The following is a 17,867-nucleotide window of genomic DNA, read 5'->3' as shown; positions in this document are numbered from 1 at the left end:
ATCTGCATCTTACACTCTGGCTTTGTATATGTAGGAAGAAAAAGTTAAGTTGATTTAGGAGTAGACGATATAGATATACAACTCCACTGTTGACGAAGAAAAATACATTCCACAGATTCTAAGTAGGTGCATTGTTAAACACACAAATCAGTATTGAAGTAAAAGGTGATGTTTAGGAACCATGAGTTTAGAGACTTATCACCAGCCATGCACACAAGTAGTACACATGGATGTTCAAAATAAATGATGCATATTTGATCAAAGGAAAAGAGTACCATATTTCTGTACAACATATGAAAAATTAGACCCACAGCTACTTCCTCCAAAAGTGTGCTACAAAGCAGAGTGTAATGAGAAATACAATTATTTTACTGCCAATTAAATGGTAAAGGACATAATCGGGTATTCCATTGGAGAATTGAGTACCAGGGCCCACCTGGACAGTAGCCAATGCAAAGCAGAGGGAGAGTACCATACGGCTTGCCAATTTGTCTGCGGTGGGGTCGCACTGACTCATTTTTCGTCAAGTAATCCTTGACTTACAAAAAGAGAGGACACAATTTACAGCACAATTGAAAAACTTGCTGTATGTGATAAGCAAGTCATAATAATTAGATATTCTGCGTGAGTACATGACAAGCACAAACCAAGATAATAACAGCTGTAGTATCCATCCATCCATCCATCCATTTTCTGAGCCGCTTCTCCTCACTAGGGTCGCGGGCGTGCTGGAGCCTATCCCGGCTGTCATCGGGCAGGAGGCGGGGTACACCCTGAACTGGTTGCCAGCCAATCGCAGGGCACATAGAAACAAACAACCATTCACACTCACAGTCATGCCTACGGGCAATTTAAAGTCTCCAATTAATGCATGTTTTTGGGATGTGGGAGGAAACCGGAGTGCCCGGAGAAAACCCACGCAGGCACGGGAAGAACATGCAAACTCCACACAGGCGGGGACGGGGATTGAACCCGGGTCCTCAGAACTGTGAGGCTGATGCTCTAACCAGTCGTCCACCGTGCCGCCAGCTGTAGTATCGTCACAAGAATTTTTAATAATGATAAATTCATGTCATTCATGTCACCCCCGTTTAAGCAGTCATTTGTTAATTTAGTTTTTATTACTAGAGAAGCAGTAATTTTATTAGAAGGTTACATACTATTGGGCTTTAAAGAGTTTAGTTATTGGACTGATTGTTGTAACAACTTTTAAGAAAAGAAAAAGAAGTAAAAAGAAAAAGGTAATTATTGCATTTTCATAGTTGAGGAGATCATATTTAAGTTGAAGCAATCATTTTCATTTCATTTTTTCAGTTTTTTAAAACCGATATCGGTTAAAAACTGTAGTTTTGGTAATGGAATTTTTTGAAATTACACTATTAAAATTGTTGTCTGTAAGAACTTAAGATGTGCAATGAATGTGCCAAAACAATTTTGGCTATGTTGTAATTTTGGTGATTCTAGCGCTTCTCCGGCAAAGTGATAATTTGCTCTGTGTGTAACAGTACTGTGCATCCAGTAGAGTTGTAGTACAAATTGTAACCCCCTGTATATGTCAAATGTATTGTATGTAATGTTGGTTTTGTTGAAATTGGGTAATGTTTAAAACACTAAACAGTGTTTCCCCAGCATTGACTTTGGGCCAACTCATTCATCTGTTGAGTCGTGTGTAACATCATGTGGAAAAATCGGCCTCTTCAGTCTACTCTCTAACTCTGCAGTCTTTGACCGCCTCAGTATGGCTCAGGCTGTACTCTCAGATATTAAACATTCAATTCTGCCTTTCTAAAGCTTCCATTTTTACTTTCATTAGCTGCGTTCGTGCTTAAAGTAAAATCTGCTCCAAATATGAATTGATTAATAAATGCATGCGGATTGAGTGTCACGCTTTCCAAAAGATCTCTCACTTGCGGCTAAAAAATAAAACTAATATACTGTACAGCATAAAACACTCAACCCAGCTCAAAATGAACCTCAAGATTGTACAATATCACTATTTACTACACAGGTTAATGTGTCAATACTGCCATACAGTTGACAATACTAAAACAGGAAAAATAATGTTGTCATCTTAGCACATCTGCCTCACAGTGCAAAGGTTCTGGATTTGAATCTTGGTTCATGCCCTATTGTGTGGAGTTTGCATGTTTTCCCAGTGCTTTTGTGGGTTTTCAGCAGGTACTCCTGCAGACTCTAACTCAGGGGTCACCAACCTTTTGAAACTGAGCGCTACTTCTTGGGTACTGATTAATGCAAAGGGATACTAGTTTGATACACACTCCTGAAATAACCCATTTGCTCAAATTACCTTTGATTATTAGTCATTATAAATAAATTAATTATATTAATCTGTGTTAAGACTGATTAACACGGGTTAATGAGTTCTCACAATGATCATCAACAACGATTTAATAAAGTAGGAAACTATTTCTATAAACCTCTGCACGTGTTTACATTTTAAATGATTACAATGTCCCGTCACTGGTGAGCTAATGCGTCCTTAATGGTGGTGCAGAAATGGATGGATGAATGCAGTTTTTTCATAGTGTGGACTTTTAGGCATGAAGTATTGGTAGAGAGCCACAGCACAAGACACAACTTTCTTTGCTTGTTAGCTATACTGAGTTAGTTGTATGTTGCCGCTAGATGTTAGCTGCCTGCAAACGCTACTGGTGAAAAAAAAGCAAAAAGAAACTGTTGCTAAATGTGTGATAACCTGGGGTTATGTAATATGTATATTCAGTAGTTTGGTGCAAGTACTCTTCGAGGTCAAAATGGTAACAAAAGATTTTACTTTTCAAAGACGAGGAGATAGCTCCTCCAGCCCACACTGCAGAGCTTTAACGTTTCCCATGTTGTCACACAGCATTTACATGCTGTTCGCAAGTTAACATGCCGAAAGTGCATAGAGTCCATTGTATTCAGAACAAAATAGGATGCTTCTATTTGCTGTTACAAACCTTACTTGTTACTGTACATTTTAACTTAAACTATGATCTCACTTTACAAAACATTGTGAACGTGTTAAAATGTAACTCAAAGACATTTTGGGGGGTTCTAATCAGACCTCAATGTTTGCATCATCTTCTGCATCATGTGTGGGAGTGTTTTTCCCCCCGGGAAAACAAGGTGTGTAAAACATTCAGTAAATTACTTCGAAGTCCAAACCAGAAAACACTGTTGTGTGGCCTATAGAGTTATCGAAGCTAAGAATTTGACCAGTTAACGCTGTTCAGCTGTGATTGACATATACACCAACCTGCCATAATTATGCACACCTTTCTATTTACGTATTTATCCTTTATTTATCCAGGAATTGTCCCATTGAGATGCAAGATATCTCCTTCCAGGAAGTCCTTGCACAATCTAATGAGGTCCAATAGAAGAGCTGTATCAAAGATGATGTCTTTACAAAGATAATAATACTCACTATGATTATTGTATTATATACAGGAGGTTATCTTATCTTGTCTTATCTTATCAGAAAGTTATCTACATTATGTAACAATAGGTTTATTGTTGTGGTTGTGTGTATTTTTCAAAAGTATACAACTGTATTGGATAATACTGAGAGTTGTTCCTAATAGTTTGACCTTCGCATGAAGCTAAATTATCTCACCAAACTATTGAAAATAGATTGTCGGGGGCGTGCCTGCTATTGTGGCCATGGTTGTGTGGTCATGATTTTGTTGCTTGGCTCTTTGTTTTTGGTGGGGAGATTTTTTTTTTTCTCCTTATGCCCATTTGGTTAATAGCCATCCCTCGTCTCGCTAATTCGGTATTATTTCATTTCCCATGCTGATTGCAAATGATCTGAAGATAAACTTTTATGCATGTTGTGAATTCATTAACTGCCTTTCCCTAATCTTAATCTTCTTAATTACCCTTGCCATTCTCAGCCATACTGTGCGGTCAAGATTAAAAATGATAAAGCACTTTCCCTGACCCTGTCAAGAAGACACTTAAGTGCATGGGGCACGGTGATGTTGGAGATTTCCTTGTTATCAGCAGGCCCAAGTGGACTAACAATTTAAGCAGTCAGAGAATGTCGTCACTGTAGTATCTGCCAGGCATCAGCCCGGTTTATATCAGTAGAAAACACAAGACCAAAGATAAGGTTGTCTTAACTGCAATGCTTTGTTCTAACTTAGTAACAGTCAGCAACGTTGTGTCTTAGATTTGTCCAGCTAATCGGAGGTAGGGATCAGCAAAGAATTGGAATGGTATTGATTTGAACATGGGCCCTCAATGCCACCACGAAAACCTGATAGCATCTCTTATTTACCAACTCGCCTGATGACTCACCCACTACTGATAAAGCTGACAGTGCCCTTGAGTTCCTAATACCGTACAATACAAGAAGTATACTGATATTTTCTTCTATCTACATCCATAATCAAAAGAACACTGACTGAATGGCTGCCATTCAAAATAATGTGTCCATAAATGACTCATTTTGTACTATGGCCAAGCTTAAGAGACACCTCACATGGGGTCCAGAGTGCAATTTAAAAAAACAAAACAAAAAAACAATGTCAAAGACCTCCCCACCCCTTTTGTAAGGCATTCTATGCAACATAAAGCAATGGATTTTCCATTTAAAATGAGACTGATCTATTCTCCACAAGATGAGCACATTAATATGAATTTCCCTTTATGCATCGTGATTACTTCATTGCCAGACTAAGACACATTATATAGCTGCCTGACAATGGTGAGATATCATAGATGAGATATGCAGGGGACAGAAATAATAATCATTATACTGGCATTTAGTCTCAGGGCTCGATGCCCAGCAAGACCTCAATATTAATACCCCCAATACCATGGTGGAGTCCACAGAATAATCTGAATTGTCTTGTTAAAACTAAAATATGCTTCATTTATCCATTTTAATGTTTCGTCATCCAACTAAAGGCCGCTGAAATGTAAAATCTGTGAGGCTAAAAGAAAATTAAATTACATATCATACGTATGGTAATTTTATTGAATTATGATGAAGATGCACTGTCAAAAAAAAAAAAACACTTTGAGCATTTTAGACCTTGTGATTTTCATCTGTTGAGTTCATGAAGTCATTGTTCTTTGTCACACAAAAAGTGAGTTATATGAAATCAGTTAATCATAAGTAAAGCACCGATTCTTAAAAAGGAATTCGGTGTTTTATATAAGGAGATTAAGTTGCCACCGCTTTGGAAGATTAAAAAAACACACTCAGACACACTCCCCTTTGAAAGAATGCAAAAGTGAGGCCAATTCCTTTAATTTTGCTATAAGCTGAAAACAGGTGCATTTGACATCAAAAGATAAATATGAGACGAGATGAACATTTCAGTTTATAGTGAAGAACGGAGTTTGAATGTTCTTCTTGTGCTTGGGTGAGCTGAAGACTGCATATGTGGATCTGAATGGTTGGGTGTTTCCCTAAATGTGACTGGTGATGTGTCCAGGACCTCTGGCCTCAACTCAGCTGGGGTAGGCTCCAGCTTTCAGTGAACATGAAGGGGTGAAGCAGTATCCATCCCTCCCTCCCTCCCTCCCTCCCTCCATCCATCTAACCATTCTCTACACACTGTATCCTGTTCAGGGTTGCAGAGTGCTAAAGCCTATCCCAGCTGACTTTGGGCGAAAGGCGGACTACACTCTGAACAGGTCGGCAGTCAGTCGCAGAGCACATTTAGAGACAGACAACAATTTAGACTCACATTCACACCCTATCTCAACCCACGCTGCCGAAGTCAGGCGAATGTACCAGTGCACGATTATTGACGGCTTAGGAAGTATACAAAATTCATAGATGGAACCTAAGTAACTGTATACATCCAAGAAAATACACATACAAATATTATGATTATTGTTCCCTCACAAAATTTTGAAAAATTCCAGATATTTCATGTCACCTACAGAAGCTTGGTAAACATAGGGGGGCATTTCTCCCCTGAAGTAAATTCCATCCTTGGCTATTTCTTGACATTTCATCGTGCTTCATTGCATGGTTGCATTAAAATCATCCATGTCTCACAGACTTAGAGAGGCACGCAACAGGACACCAAGTGGGAAAGCTGACTGATCCCCAATGTGAATGGGTATACACTGGCCTCCTCCCACTCAGCTGTCATTCATCTGTGACACCTCTCTTGGCACTTTCCCTGATTGTTATGACTGCCTCCAACTTGGGAGTGTGAGGAAATCAGGAACCACCTGGCTCTATCAGGGGAAAAGTCTTTATCCTTGTTTGTTCTAAAAGAGAAGACTCTCCAATGCCATTTGGACTCTAACATTCTCCTTTATGTGACTTTAATTGAGGCAGTTAAGGCTTCCTTTGAGTAATGTAGCTATTTAACACTTGGAGCACACAAACATCTTTCTCCATGGAATATAATTGTTCAATAGTAACCCATGGAGCAGAATGGAAGCGAAAGGGTGGGAAAAAAAACCTGACCTTTCTTTCCAGCATCTGTAGAGTGTGAATGTTATCATCTTCGAGCAGCAAGCAGACACAGCGTTCGCCTTCATACATTGGAGCATATTCCACATCTGCGAGGGGGCTGTTGGTATTGGGGTGTGTATTTAAAGTGCGTACATATTGTCACATGGGGCATGTGGTGACGTGAAGAATTAATGTGCATTATGCCCTGCCATCTGGAATGATTGGATTGTGTTTGTATAGTTTGTAGTGAGATTGCATGCATGCATTTGTACATAATGTGCCTTTCTGTTGGTATTGAAGGGACTTCATATGCATGTTGATATGCACATATGGTGTGGATACAGTATTTCTATAGTACACGTCTAGATATATTTGTACGCGTACGTGTGTGGGTCCATGCATGTGTGTGTATTATGAAGACCAAACTAAAGCAGATAAACAGTCACCAGCCTGTCTTGCCAAGCAGCCTGAGGAACCTGTTGGAACATTATTTATTTGTGTGGTCAAGTTGGGTCTTGACAACAGTATGGAGGGTTGCATTTGACAAATGGGTGGCAACACCTTACCACCCTTTTAGCGACTTCACTGCCAACACTTTTCAACTGACTTTTCCGACAGGGCACGTAGTTTATATCTCTGGCTGATACGTTATGGCCTCTAAAGCCAGAATTGATGTTATGGTTGCTCTAGGGTTGCATTGGAAGGCAGTTAATGGGGTTGTTAACCGAATGTGCCCCCGACAATACACCTCACACACAATCCCCCTTACCTCTACTGTATACTCCTCAGGGTAATGAAGAGGTGATAATGTCTCTGAGTTCCAGAGATAATTTTATTCAGCCTGACCACAGGTTTTCTACCAGGGCTGAAGATTAGTTTGTAAAAGTATTGTTTTACTTGATATCATTTTATTTTCATGATAGAGAAAGAAACTTACTCTAGACTGAGGTCTCTTTTAATACCAAATAATTGACAGAACTCTAGAGGTATTTTTTTTATACAGAACTGAGGAATATTTGTTTTTGGTAAAACAACAACAACCGAAAATCTTTGCAAAAGAAAATGTTTTAGGCGTAGGGGCTCAACAGGATTTAGCTGCTATCCAACAGAGGTCATTATATCTCATAGTACCACATCTAAATGCAACCTTCAGACCTCCACTACCCAGTTGCATATGTAGATCAGCAAATCTCAAACCACAACTGGTAGACTATATGGGAGACTGAAGGTCCTAATTCAAGTATTTTCTTCACTACTAAGTTTCAATAGTAAGTGGTTTTAACTCATTTTAACATAGAATACAATTTTAAAAAAGTCACACAGCTACCAGACAATTGCTAGATACTGTATTTACAAATATTTTAAATAAAATGTTTTCCATAACAGTGTTTTAAACTCCTTTCACTGTAAATTCAATAAATTAAACTATCAGACAGCTACAGATAAATGTTACATATTATAGGCCATCTTCAAGTATTTCTGTCAATGCAAAAGTGAACAGTTTAACAATAGATAGTTTTCCTGTGATTTTGACGCATCTCTGGACATGCCCGCAGCAGCCATGTTAGATGTTGTCACATTGTATTATTCAGATGAATTGAGTGTTTGATTAGAGAAATTTGACACATTTCGAACATAAAACTGCGACGAGAAAAGAAAGCACAGGGGTGTAGTTTCTGGGTCGTGGGGTCCCGTAGCGAGAGGGCAGCTCCAGCTCCGGAGTCCGAGGCATCAACCTCCATCACGAACTGGCGGGAGGGGTCAGGGTGGTGCAGAATGGGAGCATTGGTGAACAGGGTTTTGAGTTTACTGAATGCTTGGGAGGCTGCCGGGGTCCACTGAAAGGGGGAGATGGTGGATGCGAGGCTGGTGAGTGGGATTGCGACCTTGCTATAGTTGCGGATGATTCGACAGTAGAAGTTGACAAATCCGAGGAAGCATTGCAGTTCTTTCCGGGTAGTGGGGATGGGCCAGTCGGTGATGGCTTGGATCTTGGTGGTGTCCGGTTGCAGTTGTCCTTTTGCAATGATGTAGCCGAGAAAATGTACTGAGGAGAGGTGGAATTCGCATTTTTCAAGTTTGACAAAGACAGGTTCTTGAGGAGGCGCTGGAGGACCTCGAGGAGGCGCTGGAGAACTTTGCGCACATGCATGCGGTGTTCTTCGGGGGAGCGAGAGAAGATGAGGATGTCATGAAGGTACACGAACACAAACCGGTTAAGCATGTCATGGAGGATGTCATGGATAAATGTTTGGAGACCGCAAGGGCATTTGTTAAGCCGAACGGCATGACCAGGTACTCGAAATGTCCGAGAGGGGTATTGAAGGCGGTTTTCCATTCGTCCCCCTCTCGGATACTGATGAGGTGGTAGGCGTTTTGGAGGTCCAATTTGGTTAAAATCTGGGCTTCGAAGAGGGGTTCAAAGGATGAGTCGATCAGTGGTAGGGGTGACTTGTTTTTTATGGTTATGTTGTTGAGTCCTCGATAGTCGATGCATGGGCGGAGAGTGGTGTCTTTTTTCTCCCCAATGAAAAACCCGGCCCCAACCGGAGACGAGGAGGGACGTATGAGTCCACAGCCAGGGAGTCTCGGATGTAATCCTCCATAGCTTTTTTCTCCTGCCGGGAGAGCTTGAAGAGTCAGCTGGTGGGAAGTGGAACTCCTGGCAAGAGGTCAATGGCACAGTCGTACGGGCGGTGTAGGGGTAGAGAGATTGCCAAGTCCTTGCTGAATACTGGGGAGAGGTCATAATACTCTTCAGGAATCTGTGAAAGGGCCACTGGGGTGACAGAGGGTGGTGGCTCTTCTAAGGGTGGCATAGTGGAGAGCAGACAGTGGGAATAGTAAAGAAGACTCCATCCAGTGATTGATAAATAAGTCCAGTTTATGGTGGGGTTGTGATGTTGAAGCCAGGAAATTCCAAGAACTAAGGGGAAAGAATGGCAAAGAGTGAAATGTTCTCGCGGTGATTACCGGAAATAAGGAGCGTGATAGGCACAGTTTGGTGGGTGATAGGGGAAATGACTTGGCCATCCAGGTCTGTGACTTTTTTCAGGGACGAAAGTGGTTGGAGAGGGATTTGGAGCTGGTGAACTATACCTTCATGAATAAAATTGTCATCGGCACCGGAATTGCTGGGTCCATAATGGCCAAAGTATGGAAAGGAACTGGACCCAAGAGCAGGCGGAGGCAGCTAGATTATGATGAACGGTTTATTTAGGAAAGGTAATGGAGGTGGTTCTTGGTGGGTTGGCAGGCAGTGGCGAGGACAGGTGGCTGGCTTGGCAGCAGCAATGACGTGGATCAGGAACATGGGGGACACACTGAGAACGAGGAGAGACACAGGAGTCAAAAAGGGAACAAGGAATATTGTGGCTTACGTGAGACAGGTGGACCGTGGTACCGCTTGAAGAAGCTGCAATACTTTGGCAAGGATATCCGGGAACAGACAGGCTTATATGCAGGTCGTGACGAGGGCTGATTGGTGACAGGTGCGTGGCTTGAGGAAGGTGCTGAAAGAGAGAGCGAAGGGGAGAGCGAGAGGGCGCAAAGGGCCCTCAGGCTCCAACAACGGTACTGCAGGGCACTTCATGACGTTGTAATTCTTAATTACTGTTAAGCTGCTCAGTACATCGTCAACTTGACTTTCCTTAATGCTTTCTAAAGTATGATTATGCTTTTAACATGAATATATTTAAATATATACTAAAAATGAAATTACACGATTGCAGAACTGAAAAAGAACATTATTATATTTATTTATTTATTTAAGAAAACATCACTAGAAGCACATGCAGCGATTATTATTTGTTGAATGAAATTGTTATCTTAGTATTACTAAGTCTTCATATTCTACTGCTTGTCTTATACTGTATCTGTACATCCTTAATGTGCAAAGCAAGCTTGACCAGTAAGCAACATAGGCAAATGTTAAGACACGCCCAAAATGGGGCTGAACTCAAATGAGATAAGGAATTAACCAGTTCTTGAAGTGATTCAACAAAAGATTCATTCATTTGAACAAATCGTTTGCGAACACAACACTATTTGAAACCTGTCCACTTCTTTGCTCAAAAGATAAAATAAAATAATAATAATTCCGTAGTGATTGTGGACCCCTGAGTTAAGCTACAAGTTATTCTGCATTAAATGTAGCTTAATTGCAGTGAAGCTATCCACCAGAGAAGCTAGCTAAGCTATAGTACAATAAAATGTCAAAAGTAGCTCGTAGTGACTTGTGATAGCTGCTTCATTTGGATGGATCCTCTAAAAATAAAAACATTTTAAAATGTTGTAATTGTATTTCTTATTACCACTGCATTATTAACGTTTTGTACTAATGCAGTGACAGCACTGTGTTATTATTAAAATAAATTAATAGTGTGTACTCAAAAACCAATCTATTATAATTGCCGATGCGCTCATTGTTCTCCTCTATTAAAGGTAACTTTTTTAAGTGATCCAAAATCAAATAAAGTATTTACTGTAATTTCTCATGTATAATGCGCACCCATACATAAACGCACCCCCAAAGTTGATCTAAAAATTCTGGAAAACCCTTCTACCTATGTATAATGCATTTTTACAATGCATGATTTTGCTTCTACCCGTATGATCAAAACATGAAGTATTATCTATATTTTGTTAGTTTTTTCAAGGAATTATTCATTATTCATTAAGCACTTTATTTGAACACATAATACTTTATTTGTATTAACTTGCTCTTATTTTGAAATTCATAGCCCTATTTTTATTTCTTAAATGAGAAAACACACAGCTGTGCTCATATGTTTGATTACCCAGGCAAAATGTGTAAGATGTGTACAATTCTTTTTTCTTTTCTTTTCATTTCTTTTTTTTCTTTTCTTTTCTTAATGTTGGTAAAACATCCACCCATCCATCCATTTTCTGAGCCGCTCCTCCTCACTAGGGTCGCGGACGTGCTGGAGCCTATCCCAGCTATCTTCGGGCAGGAGGCGGGGTACACCCTGAACTGGTTGCCAGCCAATGATAGGGCACATACAAACAAACAACCATTCGCACTCACAGTCACACTTACGGGCAATTTAGCGTTGTCAATTAACCTACCATGCATGTTTTTGCGATGTGGGAGGAAACCGCAGTACCCGGAGAAAACCCACGCAAGCACGGGGAGAACATGCAAAATCCACACAGGCGGGCCGGGGATTGAACCCCGGTCCTCAGACCTGTGAGGCAGAAGCTCTAACCTTGGGTAAAACATGGAGGACTTAATATTTCCCTGGAGGATGCATTTGGGATTAGTCTGAAGTTGGTCATAGTGAAAAATGAAGTGAAACAGACATGATTTTAGTCAATTCTTTGTCAGAATGTGCTTCAAGAGGAGGATGTTATTCATGTTGGAGGCCAAAACAAAAAAGCAAAGAAATGAGGCAAATTTAATTTTAATCTTAAATTTGTACATCAACATGTACTTGAGCAGTGTAAATAGATGTTCTTCTGTGTGAAGAAAATGTGTTTATTTTTCCTTATTGTACTCTTCAGAGTCTTCCAGACTTAATTTATGTTAAAATAAAAATTTTAAAAAATCTCTGCTGGGGTCCACCTACAATGTTGTTGTTGTTTTGTTTTTTTTTGGTCACCTTTTTCATGCCTTTGGTGTTTGCATGTCTGCATAGAAAAGGAACCTCAAATTAATTTGTGCCTTGAGGGTCCCACTGATATTTCATGCCTGCTACAAAGAGATCATAGATAAGTGTCACATGAACAACAGGTGCTATAAGGAGCCCCTTTGTTAACAGTCATATATAGCGCAACATGTTTCCAGTGGTGAAATTTTATCATAAGCCCTGCTTGGGTTTATTCTTGTTTTTTCAGGTCTGTCACCAAACTGAATGATCACCAATTACAGATGTACTTATTTATTTGCAAGTAAGGCATTGTCCACAAACTCACAAAATAAGGGCTAAAAATTATATACAGGCAGCATTCGGCAAGCACATTTACACACACAGTCAAAGGTTCTAACTTAGATTCGGTCTGTGGGGAGATTGAATGCACTCCCTGTGCTCATGTGGGTTTTGCCCCGGATACTCTGGTTTCCGCCCATATTCCAAAAATATGCATGTTAGGTTAACTGAAGAATCTAATCTTGCCCATAGGTGTGAACATGAATGGTTGTTTGTCTATGTGTCCCCTGAAATCGACTGATGACCACAAAAAAGTGTACCCTTCCTCTTGCCCTTTATCAGCTTGGATATGCTCCTGCTCATCTGTGACCTTGAAACACAGAAAGTGAATGTATGGTAACTATACAGCATGATTGGATATCTTCATAAATGATCACTGATGCATTACCAACATTTCTAGATGTTTTAGTTGATAAATCCTTAACGCTGATACTTCTGAGCAGCCTCACAAGGTTGGTTATGATTATACACTCACGAGTTACACGTTAGATACACCTGTAAAATCTAATGCGATGCAATACAAAAATAATAATTCAGTTTTTCTCAGTCATTTTGGTACATCTCAAACCATATTAGAGATTTGTAAAACAGTGAGTGCATTTCTCAAAACAATTCGTACAGATAGCAAAACTCCCTGGATTAACGGCAAAATGCAGTTTCTTGCTCAATATCCTTAGTTCATCTCTCAAAAGTAAAGTTCTGTGTCAATGAACATGTCAGTACCATCAGAATAACAAGGCGATGTGTCATTGCGTATCGCTAAGACAGTCCAATTGCTTTGTCATGTTGTCAATACAACAGTGTACTCTGGAGGGACGTTCTGCTGTAAACTAAAGTTTTGATGACAATTATTTTAAATTGTAAGTTATACCTTAGTGTATCTGGGAGATTGATTGCCAGAGCCTGGACAAGATTCACATTCCTGTTTGCACTGTAATTTGTTGATAGACCATCCCATTGCGATACAGAGAGGAAAAGACAGTGCTGCAGATCACAAAGATAAAGAATATAGAAATGTGAACAAAGGACAATCTCCTTATGTAACACTGTACATGCAGTGTTGTAGGCATTGCACTTGTCTTCCTACACGTAAGACCATGATTGCGAATGGAAAAGAACCATCTCACTGATGGTTCAGTGAGATGCACCTTTGACCTATTTCAGAAAACTGGTTGATCATTGGTTTATCTAATGCTTCACACATTTCCTTTTGCTAGCGAAAGTCAAGATTCACCTGGAAAAAAAAGATGATGAAAGTTTTATGTATAGCAATATGCTTGACATATGACAGCTTGTTTATCCATCCATCCATTTTCTGAGCCGCTTCTCCTCACTAGGGTCGCGGGCGTGCTGGAGCCTATCCCAGCTGTCATCGGGCAGGAGGCGGGGTACACCCTGAACTGGTTGCCAGCCAATCGCAGGGACAGCTTGTTTAACCTTTTGCATATAAAGACTTATGTGATGAACTAATGCCTAACTTTTTGTGGGGGGTGAGACTATTCAGTGTAGACCCATTATAGTACGTTTTCATCAACATGACATAAGCAATTGATAATATACAAGCAGATAGATTGATGGACAGACAGATCGATGGACAGATGGCACGACAGAAACATACAGTAAAGGTAGACAGACAGACAGACAGATAGAGATTTTTGGATGGATTTAGCAAATTAAAAGAACAGTCCTAAGTTGGGAAGAAACAAACCAAGTGGTTTGCTCTAATGAGCCTTTTCAACATGGTCTGACAATAAACAAATCGGAATGACAGATGACGCAATGGCAGCACTCAACTCTGTCTGTCAGGCAAGCCACCTGTCAACACTTTTCGTTCCAGCTTAAAGAGTATGCTGCTCTGTTACAATGCTTTCTGCCTCCCTCTCGCACAAGCCATCAGTGTTTTCTTTCTCTTTTTTCTCTAAATAAAAGCTCAGGCTTTTTACACCATCATGGAAAGTCATTAATTATTATTTTCTCCACAATCTCTCTTCTCACACACCCACTGTCACTTGCCAGCCCTCAGCTGCTGCTTGAGAAATTATGAATTATGTTTGTGTCTCACTCTCTACTGAAAGTGTGACTAAGAGGTGCCAGCCAGACCTAGATGAAAAAAAAGGTTCACAACCATTGTTTTGTCGTGCAAAAAATGTAAGCAACGTAAATGATATCAGCACATATTCTACATTAAAAGGGTTATATGATATGCCGTAGTGATACAGCTGTCTCAGATACCTCATTTACATTTCCAGCTCTTAGAATATTTACATTTCACATTCCGCAGGGCAGCACTGGGAAGGGCATGGTATATCTGAAAGGTTACGAACAAACTAAAATAATGTTGTTGATCTATGATAAAGGTTTGCATCATGAACAATGAAGAAATTGTTTAAATTTATCTTTGCTCATTGTTCTAAACCTAGCATCGACTTGACATGTTGACGTTTGACTTTGTCCTCTGAAAATGTTGTGTTTTGTTTTTTTGTGAAGCACTTTGTATTGCATTTTTTAACGTATGACAGGTGCTATACAAATTAAGTTTAATTAGATTTAATGAGAACCCAAAAATCAGGGTTCAGTAAATGCCTTGGTTTTAAGGTTGCAGTTTGATTCACATTTGGTACAATAGGGGAAAATAGTTCAACAAACAGCAACATATATAATTTAATATAAAACCTAAAAAACTCAAAAGTGCTAACTTCATTCTCCAATAAATCAAAGACTCAAATAAACTAAATATGCTATATTTGTGGGGTATGTATAGATACAATTGAATAGTATATAATATAGCATCTTATATCTAGTCTTTTCAGTTAATCAAAAATAGTTTGTCATTATTTTAGGAAATGAACTACTCAGAAAAGTGCAACAGTAACAGTTAGTCAGAATGATTATGCTATAAATATACCAATAGCATTTGTGATTACTTTGGCTCATTCTGAATAGCCAGTGAGAGGCTTTTTATATGCTGCTCAAAGTTGTGTTTGCACCAAACCTTTTCCCTCATGCACTAATATTCATGTTTTTATGTTGCTGTTTCAAATTACAGTATTTAAGAAGTTTGACATCCTTCCAAATGCAAATCATTAGCATGCGGTCCACTAGCCAGAGGCTGAGCTGCACTGTACTGTATTTGTTTACGGAGTAGACATGTGGCTACATTAGGCAGTTACAAAAACCATCCCTTCGTATTCCCAGTATGCCTGTGTATGGTACCGAATGATCCATAATGCACTCAGTCGGAATAAGGCAATAAGTACATTTTCTGTAATGTCATATAAAACTACTGAATAAATTCTTTTGGGGAGCACTTCAAATCCCAGCACCACCATATCAATAGAAGTCAAATATTCTTCTGGTGAAGGATTTCTTGATTTGAATTATTCATACGGTTCATAATTTAAAGATGTCCAGTGAAAAAGGACTAGAATTAACTAAACTTGAATTAATACAAGAGCGAGTGATAAGTATTTCAACAAATACAGTAAATGTGTATAGTACTGTACTCCACAAATCCAGTGATTATAGTTGCTATGTCATTTATACGCAGCACCATTTTGAAATGTTTCCAATTTAATTTTACTGCGAACAACAACATGGATCTCCTTTGCCATTCAGTTGTGTTTCATTGGTATCCATTTTGAAGTATGCTCAGTATTTTTCAAACTCTGCACCCACTGTATGTACTGTAGCTGTTTGACTTCAATAAGAGCTTGTCAGATTAAAGCCTTATTTATTAGAGTGGGACGACAAAAGTTGCATTGCATTCCATGTCTTGCCTTTAATACAATAGAGTGAATGAGGTCCTGTAGGCTACTGAGACTCTGAGGAGTAGTGGGAGCACATATCTGCCTGAAACCGATGAATCAGATTAAAATGTGTGCATGTGGTGATCTGAAGCTTTGTGACATGGTCACAAAAATTTTTGAGTCGTCTAAGGGGATTTTCCAATCGACTATTTTTTGTCTTCCTCCACTACAATTCATTTAACATTATCAAAGCATTGCACTATATGATGTGTTGCCACCCTACTGTTTAGGGGCACCCTTTTTATGAGTACATCACATGCTATATTGTCTTGGAGTCGATTACGCAATAGTTCTACATATCGCTGGCATCGGGCTGTAACCTGCTATGTCCAAATTTGGTCAATTTCATATTTTTCTTTTACAAATCAATACTATTGGTCAGTCCCAATGTGGGTATATTATTTGTACATATGAATGACCAGTATAAAGTGTTAAAAGTGGCTTGCTGTCTTTGATGATGCAATGTTAATGGCTCAACAAATATTTTTGTTTGTTTGTTTGTTTTGTTTTCCTGAAAAGTGATGCTTATGGTAATGGGAGGTTTCCACTGTCTTTTGTTTGTTTGTTTTTTTCCCCTGAAAAGTGATGGTTTTGGAGATGTGAGGTTTCCGCTTGACCCTAGCAATATGCTCTTCGAGGGTTTGCCTTCCGTATTATTAAATAACTATTAAATGGGATAATTAAGCGTACTGTTTTTGCTCTTACACCGTTCAGCTTACTGAAATATGGAAAATACCCATAAGGCACTGGTGTCAAACTGGTGGCCCGGGGGCCAGATCCGGCCCGCCACATCATTTTATCTACCTGCGCAACCAAATCAAAATTGCTCATTGTGTTCTGGTGTAATGACATTGAGATATTTGCAAGCATTTATTTGTTACCAATCCCCCTTTGAAAAGAAATGTAATAGTTGATAAACATGTTTTTATAGGCTTCTGATTTGAAAACTGGTTATTCATCAACGTGTTGTGGATAGTGTATGTAATTATATGGTGTAATCTTTCATTTATATGGGTTCACAGTCGTAACGGCCCTCTGAGGAAAGTCATAACTACGATGTGGCCTGTGCCAACAATGAGTTCGACACCCCTGCCATAAGGGATAGATTATCTGCCTATTTCTAGTGGTGCTTTCAGAAGCAATTTTCAGATTTTGAATGTGTATAAGCCTTCTTAACTTCTTTTCCTTTCGGCTTGTCCCGTTAGGGGTTGCCACAGCGCGTCATCCTTTTCCATGTAAGCCTATCTCCTGCATCCTCCTCTCGAACACCAACTGACATCATGTCTTCCCTCACGACATCCATCAACCTTCTCTTTGGTCTTCCTCTAGCTCTCTTGCCTGGCAGCTCCATCGTCATCATCCTTCTACCAATATTCTCACTATTTCTCCTCTGGACGTGTCCAAACCATCTGCTCTCTCTAACTTTGTCTCCAAAACATCGAACCTTGGCTGTCCCTCTGATGAGCTCATTTCTACTTTTATCCAACCTGGTCACTCCGAGAGCAAACCTCAACATCTTCATTTCCGCCACCTCCAACTCTGCTTCCTGTTGTCTCTTCAGTGACACTGTCTCTCATCCGTACATCATGGCTGGCCTCACCACTGTTTTATAAACGTTGCCCTTCATCCTAGCAGAGACTCTTCTGTCACATAACACACCTGACACCTTCCTCCACCCGTTCC

At 39.7% G+C, this 17,867-nt stretch overlaps 1 protein-coding gene across 3 annotated transcripts in view; it reads left to right on the top strand.

Annotated features, from left to right (window-relative positions):
- The window catches only part of unc5db (unc-5 netrin receptor Db), a 212,070-nt gene that overhangs the window by 94,602 nt on the left and 99,601 nt on the right, over positions 1-17,867 (top strand). The window lies entirely within an intron of this gene.

This window comes from Phyllopteryx taeniolatus, chromosome 3, assembly GCF_024500385.1.
Source record: "Phyllopteryx taeniolatus isolate TA_2022b chromosome 3, UOR_Ptae_1.2, whole genome shotgun sequence".
NCBI classification, from domain to species: domain Eukaryota; kingdom Metazoa; phylum Chordata; class Actinopteri; order Syngnathiformes; family Syngnathidae; genus Phyllopteryx; species Phyllopteryx taeniolatus.
The sequence above is the reverse complement of the archived record's forward strand: the minus strand, read 5'-3'. Positions and strand labels throughout refer to the sequence as shown.